Raw genomic sequence first — 12956 nt, forward strand, 5'->3', positions numbered from 1 at the left:
TACTCCTAAGGGTTCTGCCATTTACTGTATACCTCCCACCTGCATTAAACCTTCCAATAATGCATTTCCTCACATTTGTCCGGATTAAACTCCATCTGCCATTTCTCCGCCCAAGTCTCCAACCGATCTATATCCTGCTGTATCCTCTGACAATCCTCATCATTATCCGCAACTCTAAGAGATAAGCTGACAGTGGACTTCTCAAGGTCTTTTAGAGAGGTGCTGGAAAGCTGAGCTGGGTTGAGAATTCTTTTCTCTCCTTGGAAGTTCTCTTCTCTCCTTGAAAGTTCTCTCCTTTTTATACAGTTCAACTCCAACCCAAAACAATTCAAAAGCAAAACTGACAGTAAGAGGTCAACATATTGACCTCCATCAATCTTGACCTGTCACTTCATTGTAAACAACTTCTCTAAGTATCCAAAGTTCTCTGTTGTTTATTGAGCTGGAAGTCAGGTGATTTCCTGGAAAGGTTTGTTTTCCTGATAAGACCTCTTAGTGCCCCTTTTAAAAAACATTTCCAGGTTCTGTTTTTCAAAGTCAAGTGGCCTTTACATGAACCCCTTTGAAAACCCCAAAGCTTCAATCTTTCAAGAATGAATCCTCAAAAAATATATTTAACAAAACCCCGAGACACTTTTGTAACAATGTTTACACTGATTTTATCATATTCGTATTAATATATTGTAAGATTCTATGGGCTGAATTTTACCAGCCCCCCGACACCACCAGTTGTGGTGTAGGGGGCCAGTAAAATGTTGCGGGGAGAAGCCCGCCTTGACCAGAAACTTAAATGGAACAGCCACATAAATGCTGTGGCTACAACAGCAGGACAGAGGCTGAGAATCCTGCGGTGAGTAACTCACCTCCTGACTCCCCAGTGCCTGTCCACCATCTACAAGGCACAAGTCAGGAGTGTGATGGAATACTCTCCACTTGCCTGGGTGTGTGCAGCTCCAACAACACTCAAGAAGCTCGACACCATCCAGGACAAAGCAGCCCGCTTAATTGGCACCCATCCATCACCTTAAACATTCAATTCCTCCACTACCGGCGCACAGTGGCAGCAGCGTGTACCATCTACAAGATGCACTGCTGCAACTTGCCAAAGCTCCGTTGATAGCATCTTTCATATCTGTGATCTCTTACTACCTCGAAGGACAAGGGCAGCAGACACATCGGAACACCACCACCTACAAGTTCATCGCCAAGCCTTCATCCTGACTTGGAACTATATCGCTGTTCCTTCACTGTTGCTGGGTCAAAAAACCTGGAACTCCCTTCCTAACAGCACTATGGGTGCACCTACACCAGGTGGACTGCAGCGATTTAAGTATGTGCCTCACCACCACCCTCTCAAAGGCAATTAGGAATGTGAAATAAATGCTGCTCTTTCCAGTGACACTCACATCCCAAGAATGAATGATCATAAAAAAAAGTGTCCTCTGCTCCATCCTTACTACGTCAACTCCCACACCCTCTTAGGTGCTATCTCTGGCCAGACCGCCACACACTCCCAACTGACCAAGCTGCCATTACTGGCACCATAGTGCTCCATTCCTTGCGCTGCCCCAACTTTCCCACGGCCACTCCGATATCCACACTGTTTCCAAGTTTTGCTCTGCTCTTTCCAGAGATTTCTGTGCTACTCTCACACAGATCTTGGTGCTCCAGTATGCAGTCCACTGTGCTCTGCTCCTAAACCCCATACTGGGCTCTGTTTCCCTGACTTAGAATGGGACTGCATTAAACATTACAAACAGTGCTCCAGACTCCAGCCTACCCAAAAGCAACACAACAAAAGATCAGCAAGTATCCAGATGAGAAAGGCTTTGAAAGAGACTTCAATTATTACAATTTTATCCAGAGAATAGCACAATTGCTGGTAAGCGACTATATGTTCACTGATGCCTCCTTTGTTGTCACAGCATCCTGTGCTTCTCAGTTAATGGCGATTAGGTAACATATGTTGTGAGCGCTATTTCTGCTAAACAAAGTCTTTGGACAAATGCAGCTTCATTGAAGCATATCTCAAACTCCTCTAGTTCATGATGAGCAAATCATAAAGTGAGTGAGAGACAGATAGTTTTTTGTACCTTTCACAGCCTGGTGCTCATTTTAGATTCATCGACCGTGGTGCAAAAGAGAAATAAGTTTAATTTTAAGTATCATTACTGATTTTTTTCTGAGGTTTTACATTATCAGACAAAAATGTGTACATGTATCGATAAAACATGCTACAATGGAAATGACCTGCCATGAGGATTGCACATATTGTATTTCCACGGGTTGAAGGATTGTAACTGCATTCAGTTTTGCATGAAGCACATAAATGAGCTTCCTTGGGATTACAAACTAATTTAAGTGTAAGAAGGAACCTCACCCGATTGACTTAATAACTTGGACAGTAAATATTTGTCACAGGATGGAATAGGATTGCCTTTCTCATTGAGAGAATGCCATGCAGCAGTGGCATAGCACCTTCCCACAGAACTTAATAACTACTGATCTTATATTCCATTGACACTGGTGAACAGAGCATGCAGTTGTGGATTTTGCTAACAAATTACCCACCATTGCTACTGCAGTCCAAAATTATGCTGTCTCTCCTGCTTTCTCCCCATAACAGCCCTTACCTGCTCCAAACGCTTGCCCACTTTTTTTCCTCTGACTCAAGTAGTCCCAGTCACAAAGCTTGCTACACCCCCAGCAACTTCCTGTCTGAAGAAAATTTTGCAATTAACTTGAACCCCAACTCAACAGAAAGGATGGGCCAAAAAGGAGTAGATATGATATTGTAGTGGTCATTTTATTGGATTAGTAATCCAGAGGCCTTGATCAAAAATCCATAGAATTATTTAAACTGTTTTTTATTATGAGATGTGGGCATCGTTGGCCAGGACAGCATTTATTGCCCATCCCTAATTACCCTTGAGAAGGTAGTGGTGAGCAGCCTTCTTGATCCACTGCAGTCCATGTGGGCTAGGTACACCCACATAAGAAGGGAGTTCCAGGATTTTGACCCAGCGACAGTGAAGGAACGGCGATATAATTCCAAGTCAGGATGGTGTGTGTCTTGGAGGGGAACTTGCAGGTGGTGGCGTTCCCATGCATCTGCTAGGTGGTAGAGGTCACGCGCTTGGAAGGTGCTGTCTAAGGAGCCTTGGTGCGATGCTGCAGTAGATAGCACACACTGCTGCCACTGTGCGTCAGTGGTGGAAGCAGTGAATGTTTGTGGATGGATTGCAATCAAGCGGGCTGCTTTGTCCTGGATGGTGTCAAGCTTCTTGTGTGTTGTTGGAACTGCACCCATCCAGGCAAGTGGACAGTATTCCATCACACTCTTGACTTGCGATTTCAAATATCTGTTTGAGAATTTGAATTCCATCTAAACAATCCCTGGAACTGCAAAGTTGGTATCTAAAAAGTATATGAAAACTCATACAATTATATGGTGCTTGCCAGGGCTTCAGGGTGTCCCAAAGTTCTTTGAAGACCATGAAGTACTTTTGTTGCAATCTAGGAAACACAGGGGCCAATTTGCACACAGCAAAGTCCCACAAACAACAATGAGTTAATGATCTTTTTCTTTAATGATGCTGGATGAAGGATAAATATTGGCAAAGACACCAGGGAGAACTCACTCACTCTTCTTCAAAATGCTGCCATGGGACCTTATATATCTACCTGAGAAAGCAGACAGGTTTAACATCTCATCCAAAAGTTGGCACCTCGACTGTGCAGTACTTCAGTACTTGCACTGGTGAGTCAGCCTAGATTTCAAGCCCCAGTGTCTGGAATGAGTTTTAAGCATACAATCTTCTAAGTCAAAGGCAAGTGTCCAATCAACTGAGCCACAACTAACTAACATGATGGGTTGTCATAAAAACCAACTGGTTCACTTCTGCTCTTAGATTCATGGAAAGGTGGAGTAGCGGGAGGATGGTTGACTGTCACAGGATGAAGATTTTGTGATGACTGCCTCTGAAACTGGCACAGACTGGCAAAATCCTTTTGTGGTGATCCCAGATCAGCAGGACAGTAATGGAGTGAAGACCCTTCCTGTTGGCAAAAGCTGCTGGCTTGTCCTCTGGTGCCTTAATGGATACAAGTGCAGTCATGAATATATGAAAATCAGGATCTTACGATGTCATCAGGTCCACAATTTCTTTTTAACGGCTAAAATCAAAAGTTCCATCAGGACCCTAACCCACTGAGTAAAACCTCACAGGATTGGTTTTGGATGCTGACTAGAAGCACTTTACTTTATTCATTCACGGAATGTGAGTGTCACTGGCTAGACCAGCATTTATTGCCCATCCTTAATTGCCCTCGAGAAGGTGGTGGTGAGCTGCCTTCTTGAACCACTGCAGTCCATGTGGTGTAGGCACACTCACAGTGCTGTTAGGAAGGGAGGTCCAGGTTTTTGACCCAGCGACAGTGAAGGAACGACAATATAGTCACAAGTCAGGATGGTGTGTGACTTGAAGATGAACTTGCTGGTTGTGCTGTTCCCATGCATTTGCTGCCCTTGCCCTTCTAGGTGGTAAGAGATCTCACATTTGGAAGGTGTTGTTGCAGAAGTCTTGAAGAGTTGCTGCAGTGCATCTTGTAGATGGTACACACTGCTGCCACTGTGCGTCGGTGGTGGAGGGCGTGAATGTTTAAGGTAGTGGATGGAGTGCCAATCAAGTGGGCTGCTTTGTCTGGGATGGTGTCGAACTTCCTAAATGTCGTTGGAGCTGCACTCATCCAGGCAAGTGGAGAGTATTCCATCACAACCCTGATTTGTGTCTTGTAGATGGTGGACCGGCTTTGGGGAGTCAGGAGGTGAGTTACTCACTGCAGAATTTGCAGTCACTAACCTGCTCTTGTAGTCACAATATTTATATGGCTGGTGCAGTTCAGTTTCTGGTCAATGATACCAGTGCGAAATGAACCTGCAGAGACAGAGGGGGTTCCTGCACCTGTGGACAAGGACCCCAAATTGCCAGGGCCCTCTAGGCTTCTGGTAACTAGAGGATGACCGCCAGAGTCATTGAGAGCAAGGGAGCAGAAAGGTCAGCGGCCTGCATGACCTCAGCTAACAGTGCAGGGGGAGAACCATGTAGCAGCACTTGGGTTCATGGGTTTAATTTTGATGTGAGATATCATCTTGCTATGTATGTGTCTTAAATGAAATAGCGCACTACTAAAAGAATCTTTTACTTTTTTAAACACTACTGTGCCATTAACAGTTTGCTGGCTCCCACAAGGTATGTGGAGAAAGGGCTGGGGCATGGGACGTTGAATTGCTCTTGATGGGCTGAATGGCCATTCTACGAGGAATGCTTAAAGAGCCATTTACTTTGGGGAGCCAGCAGCTCCTTCCTCTGTTTCACTGTTGAGTTTCCTGATCCCCAGGAAACCTGTGCAGCACCAGTCAATTGCCCTGTAGGAGCCCAATTTAAATTAAGTTAGTTCATTAAACATCTCGCCTCTCCACTTGCCCCAATATCCACTGCCATATATGGTAGGCTACACAGATTTCACATTATAGTCCCCCCAAAAATACCCTCACCTGCCCAATAATAAGGAGGTTACTATCGAGGCCATGGTTTCTGAGCTGATGCACTGCCAGTGTCTGTTCATCATTGAGTATCAGAGTCACTAAACCACAGATGGAGTTGGAGATAGACAGTGAAATAATTAGAAGGAGCACAAAACTTTGTTCGGGAACCTCACTGTTGCTGCTCCCACTCCACTATCTATTGACAGGGTTCCTAAAGCACTTGCACTGAAGTTACAGCAGTAAAGCAGGAACAACTCCAGGCAAATTCCTGACTAATAGTCACTTGTTTTCACTTTTTCTTTTACCTGATCTAAACTATTTTATATATGACTTGTTTAATCTAACCATGAACACTTTATTTTTCTTTTATTGTAAAAAAAATCCCACTTTCTGCTGTCCTTGCTCTGAACTGAGAAATCCTCAGTAGTGAATAGTTTGTATTAATATCGTCAATCCTCCTGATCATGTTGAAGAATTCAATTAGAAGTCTCTCTCCATAGAAAGCCAACCCAACTTTCTTACCCTTCCCTCATAATTTTGTAGCTCTGTACAAGCTCAAGGACAGTAAAATATCTTCAATTATTTAGGAACCAGAACTGTACAGTTGCTCTGAAAAGAATTTTGAGGGAAGCTACTGTTTGATTAGAAATACTATTGAATCAGACACATGTGTGACAATGAAACAAAGACATACTGAGTACAATCTGTACTCATAAAATAGTTTTATTTGTTGTAAATACATTTCACTAAAACACTTATAAAGTGCATGGATAAAGTTAATAATTCTCAAACAGAAATGATGAAAACAAAGGTTGATTTTCTTCAGTGGCTTAATGACCTGTACAGTTGGTTCACCATTCGATACAAAATGCTTAATTAACCCTTTGAGGACTGAATTCCTTTTGTGGCTTCATGAATGCTACCTCCCTATCCGAGGATTAATATTGTGTGGAATTGTTATGCTAAATATTTTTAAGATGAAAGTTAGAGACATGTACAGGGCAACATTATTCAATTCTCCATGAAGAAACATTCCCTGTCGCTCCCCTGTACCATGAACTTCAAGGGTGAGTGACTCTAGATACCTCCCTGGCCGTTATTAATGCTAATCTACATTGGCTGACCTGAGGCGCACTTTGAATGAAGAGGAGTCTATATCGATCTTTCCTCTCCCTCTGCACTCTCCACAGGCGATATATCAACCAGCCTACTCAACAATGGACACAATTTAATCAGAGAAAGTGGCCGACTTCAAATGGTAGCTGAGACAAGCACTTAAAATTGGGATCTTTCAAAGTGTAGTGGCACCATTTTGTGGTTAAAGCTACTGTGTTGTCCTACAAAACTGGAAAAATTTGTTACAGGTGGATTTTTGATGATGCTATAAATGATCAATGATGTGACTAAGGTCATCATATTAGCCATCACTCTACTGCATGCTGCCAAGGATACAATTAATCAGTAAATGAGCAAAATGGTGACTTGTTGAGGGAAAATGTACTGTGGCCACTATGTGTAACAATATTCTAAATTTGTACATGCTGATTTCCCCTGCACAGCACTTGTAGTAAAATTGTAACCAGAGTAATAATTTCCCTCCTCTCCCTGCACTTTTCAATGGTAGTATTAAATAGCAATAAAAACCTAACAATGGTTTTAAAGTGGATGTATTTGTGCCCTGATTTAATTTAGTTTAGTTTAGTTTAGAGATACAGCACTGAAACAGGCCCTTCGGCCCACCAAGTCTGTGCCGACCATCAACCACCCATTTATACGAATCCTACACAAATTCCATATTCCTGCCACATCCCCACCTGTCCCTATATTTCCCTACCACCTACTTATACTAGGGGCAATTTATAATAGCCAATTTACCTATCAACCTGCAAGTCTTTGGCATGTGGGAGGAAACCGGAGCACCCAGAGAAAACCCACGCAGACACAGGGAGAACTTGCAAACTCCACACAGGCAGGACCCAGAATTGAACCCGGGTCGCTGGAGCTGTGAGGCTGCGGTGCTAACCACTGCGCCACTGTGCCGCCCTAAATACCTAATTTAATTAGGTATTAGCTTAAACTAAAGAACAATGGGGGTAGTTTTAATCTAACCACCATTGGGAAACTGACAGAATCAGGTGGAATGTTTATTTTACATCCTGCCCGATTTACTCAGCATTGAACTCAATGAAGAGTAATCCAGGTGGGATATAAAATCCAATTCTGTGAGGTTCCCATACAGCGGCCTGAATTTTACATTCCTGCTGCCAAAATCGGCGGCGGGAGAAAACAATGGCTGCCTGGCCGCAAGTTGCGGAGCCGTCGCGCTCCTAAGCACAGCGGCTCATTTGAATAGCTGGGGCGGGCTTCCCCCCTGATCATGTGGAGGGGGCGGGCTATCCATCCCCGGCAATGGCATCAGCTGCCTGTGCGCAGGTGCCGATGCCATTTTTAAAGGGCTTTGAGCCCTCCCATTAAATTTAAATATTTAAAGCTGAAGTGAATTAAAAAATGTAAAAATATATTTATTTTGCCGCTCTCCAATCCCCCAATGACACTTAAATTAATTATTCGCCCTCTTCCCACAAAACACTTACCTTGTCCACCTGACCTTCCCCTCCCCCCCCCCTCCCCACCAAAGTGCATAACCTAAAACCCTTCCCATCCTTCCCTACACCAATGATGTCACTTTGACCCCGATCCCCCCCTCCTGCATTGAGAAACTTACCTCCTCCCACCTCCCCACCAGTGTTCCACCTTATTTCCCCGGACGGAGCTCCGAAGGCGCGGGAGTGCCGGCCAGCAGCAAGAAGATTGTACCGGGATGGAAGGCGGTGTCGTAAGTACAATTAGTGCGTTCGTTTTAATTTATTTGAATATGTAAATGGCAGTCCTGTTGCTGAGCGGTGGCGGGGCCGCCACAAGGCCTCGCCGCCAGCAGCAACATCGAGCTGGGCCCTCCCAACATCTGTGTGCGTAGCGGCCCTCTCCTGGAGGCATTTTCTGACCCCCCCCCCTGCCACGAACCCTGAAATTGAGGGGGGTCTATCAAATTCAGCCCAGCAAGTTGGGTTAAAATTACCCCCAATTTTTCTTTTTAGTCAACAAACATCCAGTTACATGACTGATAAGTGCCTTGGGACTTTTTACTACATTAAAAGCACCATATAAATGCAAGTTGTTGTTATAGTGGAATATCAAGTCTTTTGTTTGGCCTAAAACATGGAGGAGAAGGAGAATGAAGAAAGGAACTGATGGCATCTGATGGAATTGCAGGATATAGACAGGCAAATCATAGTAATAAGGAACAGTGGGCTGCTGCGTCATATAGAACAAGAACGTTCATGTTGTTGTAAGGGAGATGGTGGCGTAGTGGTAATGTCACTGAGCTAGTAATCCAGAGGCCCAGGCTAATGTCCTGGGGACACGAGTTCAACCACCATGGCAGCTGATGGAATTTAAATTGAATTAATTAATAAAAAGATTGGGAATTGAAAGCTAGACTCAGTAATGGTGCCACAAAACTATCAATTGTCATAAAACCCCATCTGGTTCATGTCCTTTAGGGCTCCTAACTGCCCTCGGAAATGGCACTCAATTATCATGAGCAATTAGGGATGGGCAACAAATGCTGGTCTTGCCAGTCATGCCCACATCCCATGAAATAAAAAAAGAGATTGTTTTCCAGGGCAGCAGAGAGTGATATCACAACTATCAAAAGGGAGGATAAAGCAGCAAAAGTATAACTAGCATAAACAATATGGGATGAAATTGGCAATCAGGAAAACAAAGTAATAGTTGACAGCTGCCAGTACAAGATGAGTAGACAGGAGGAGAAAAAATTACTGCTGGTGTTGTTATCATATGTGTGCTTAACATGGTCATATGAAATCCCTCTAATACATTAACAGACACATTAACCTATTCCAGTTTAATGTTAGTTAAAATAACAGGCATTTAGCAGGAGCACATTAGGCATTCCTGTGATAATATTACTAACAGTACTTTGCCCTAATGAGAGCTGTCTACAGAAGAAATAACAGTTAGAGCAAATCACACTGTGATAATGATGGGGTTTCAATATTCTACAGATAAATTGAACAGTTCAGGGATGAGCAAATGAATCTAACTAATAGAATTCTAGAGGTAAGCAGTGACTGCTTCTTAACACAACATCCAGGGCAGATATTATGTTAGATTTTAAGTTCAGCTGTCCACCACAATGGGTAGCAACCTGGAAATGAGTGAATACTAATTGAAATTGACGCCGTAATTGACATTGAAGTTGAAACCTACTCAAGAAGGATGGGCAAATCATTCAATGAACAAACATTGGAAGAAACCAACGGTGGATTAATTGTGAAATCTCAATAGTAAAACTTGATTTTAAATACCATTTTAAAAGATTTAGTAGAGAATATATGAGTAGGAAGTTAAATGTAACATGCCCTAGGTAACAGTAGATGAATAAACATGTTAGCTTTAACCAAAGGCCAAGCAGAAATATTAGAAAATACTTAAAGCTTCCATAGTGCTGCTCACAATAAGGCAGAGATGCATTTTTTTAATGATAAGAACATTATAATATATAATACAATGTCTATCACTGCATAACAACAAGGGTAACAATAGTCTTTTCCTCCTAGCATTGAGACAATTTCCTCAAAGAATGCTCTCTGTTGTTATGCTTAAACTGATTTTCTGGTCAATGCTACAAAATCTATGTGCAATAAGAAAGCAAATCCTAAGGCCAATTCCGAAGCTAAGTGCCATCGCTCAGGAAAGTTTCTGAGTAAGTTGGCAGTTGTTTGTAAATTCCTGGTTTCTCCCTGTGGGGAAGAGTGAAAATTACAAGGCCATAAAGCAACTTTGAAATCAGAAACATGCCAAAACACTGCAGGCCCAGTAGTAGCAGGAGAACTGGGGAGATGGTTGAAGAGGTGGGATTTGAAAGCTATGGTGATTACTATCAAGTCAGAGGGTGATCCCCTGTGTGAGGAGCATGTGCTGAGGAATAACATGATAAGCTTGATCAACCTTGAGATGAAACATTTCAGCCGTGAACTTGTAGAGGTGGGCAGGATACTTAACGGGATTGGAAAAGTAAACATGTTCAGCTTTGTCAGGCAGCGAGTCAAGAAAATTCAGACTCGGAGCTGTAGGGAGAGAATTCAACTTACAGCAATTTCCAGTGCAAATTAGGTGGCATGATCAGAATGCATGTCCTAAGACATTGACCTGAAGCCGAGCCAAAACTGCAGTAAAAAAGGAAGTAGTAGCAATATTGGATAAGATAAAAGCAAAGAAGAGGCACTTAAAAGGTTAGCAACACTCAAAGTAGAGAAACCATCTGGTCTGGCTGGGATGCATCCTCTAGCTAACTAAGAGAATCAAAGGTGGAGATGGCAGAGATTCTGGCCACAAACTTCCAATCCTCCTTAAGTATGGGTGTGGTGAGGGAGAACTTGACGATTGCAAATGTTACACCTCTGTTCAAAAAAGGGGAGAGGGATAAACCCAACAATAACAGGCCAGTTAGTTCGACGGTACATACGAATTAGGAGCAGGAGTAGAGCACTCGGCCCCTCGCGTCTGCTCTGCCATTCAGTAAGTTCATGGCTGAACTGATTTCTCCACATTACCACCTACCCCCAATCATCTTTCACCCTCTTGCTTATCGAGAGTCTATCTACCTCTGCCTTAAACATATTCAAAGACTCTGCTTCTACTGCCTTTTGAGGAAGAGAATTCCAAAGAGTTCGGTGATGGGAAACTTTTAGGAAAAAATAATCCTGGACAATCTTAATTGGCATTTGGAAAAATATGCATTATTAAATGAAAGCCAGCACAGATTTGTTAAAGGCAAATCATATCTGACTAACTTGAATGAGTTCTTTGATGAAGTAATGGAGATGTTTGATGAGGGTAGATTGGTTAATTTTGTGTATATGGACTTTCAAAAGGTGTTAACAAAATATTACTTAATAGACTTATGAGCAAAATTAAAGCCAATTAGATTAAAGGGACAATGGCGTTATGGAAATAGAATTGGCTAAGGGACAGAAAACAGAGTAGTGGTAAACAGTTGCATTTCAGACTGGAAGAATATGTAGTGATGTTCTCCAGAGGTTGCTGTTATCTTGCTTTTTTGATGTATATTAATGGATTTGGGTTGACAAGGCATAATTTCGAAGTTTGTAGATTACATAAAAAGCGGGAATGTAATCATGGAATCATAGAATGGTTACAGCACAGAAGGAGCCCATTAGGCCTGTCGTGTCCCTGCCAGCTCTCTCTAAGAGCTACTCAGCCAGTCCCACTCCCCTTCCTTTTCCCCATAGTCCTGCAAATTTTTTCTCTTCAGATAATTATCTAATTCCCTTTTGAAGGGCTCGGTTGAATCTGCCTCCACCAGACTCTCAGGCAGTGCATTCCAGAGCCTAACCACTTGCTGCACAAAAATGTTTTTCCTCATGTCGCCTCTGATTCTTTTGCCAATCACCTAATATCGGTGTCCTCTGGTTCTTGACCCTTTCGCCAATGGGAACAGTTTCTCCCTATCTACTATGTCCAAACCCCTGATAATTTTGAACACCTCTATCAAATCTCTTCTCAACCTTCTCTTCTCTAAAGAGAACAGCCCAAGCTTCAGCAATCAATCCATGTAACTGCAATCTCTCATTTGTAGAACCATTCTCGTAAACCTTTTCTGCACCCTCTCCAATGCTTTCACATCCTCCTAAAGTGTGCTGCCCAGAATTGGACAATGAGCAATAAACAATGAGAAGGATATCAACAGACTTCAAGAGGACATAAGCAGTCTGGTGAAATTGGCAGACATATGGCAAATGAAACTTAACACAGAGAATTGTGAAGTGATACATTTTGATAATGAAGAATGAGGAGACACAATATGAACTAAATGAACAGTTTTAAAATGGGTGCAGGAACAGGGAAACCTGGGGATGTATGTACACAAATTTTTGAAGGTGGAAGGACAAGTTGAGAAGGTTGTTAAAAAGCATATGGAATCCTTGGCTTTATTAATTGAAGCATGAGTACAAAAACATGGAAGTTATGTTAAACCTTTATAATACACTGGTTAGGCCTCAGCTAGAGGATTGTGTTCAATTCTGATCACTACACTTTAGGAAGGACTTCAAGGCCTTGGTGAGCATGCAGAGGAGATATACTTGAATGGTACCAGGAATGAAGGCCTTCAGTTAGGCTGGAAAAGCTGGGGTTGTTCTCCTTAGAGCAGAGAAGATTAAGGGATTTGGTAGAGATGTTCAAAGTCATGAAAAGGTTTGATAAGAGTAAATAAGGAGTACTGTTTCTAATGGCTGAAGGGTCAGTAACCAGAAGAGACAGATTTAAAGTGATTGGCAGAGCCAACATGAGGATTTTTTTT

Source organism: Heterodontus francisci, chromosome 6 (genome assembly GCF_036365525.1).
Source record: "Heterodontus francisci isolate sHetFra1 chromosome 6, sHetFra1.hap1, whole genome shotgun sequence".
Taxonomy (NCBI): Eukaryota; Metazoa; Chordata; class Chondrichthyes; order Heterodontiformes; family Heterodontidae; genus Heterodontus; species Heterodontus francisci.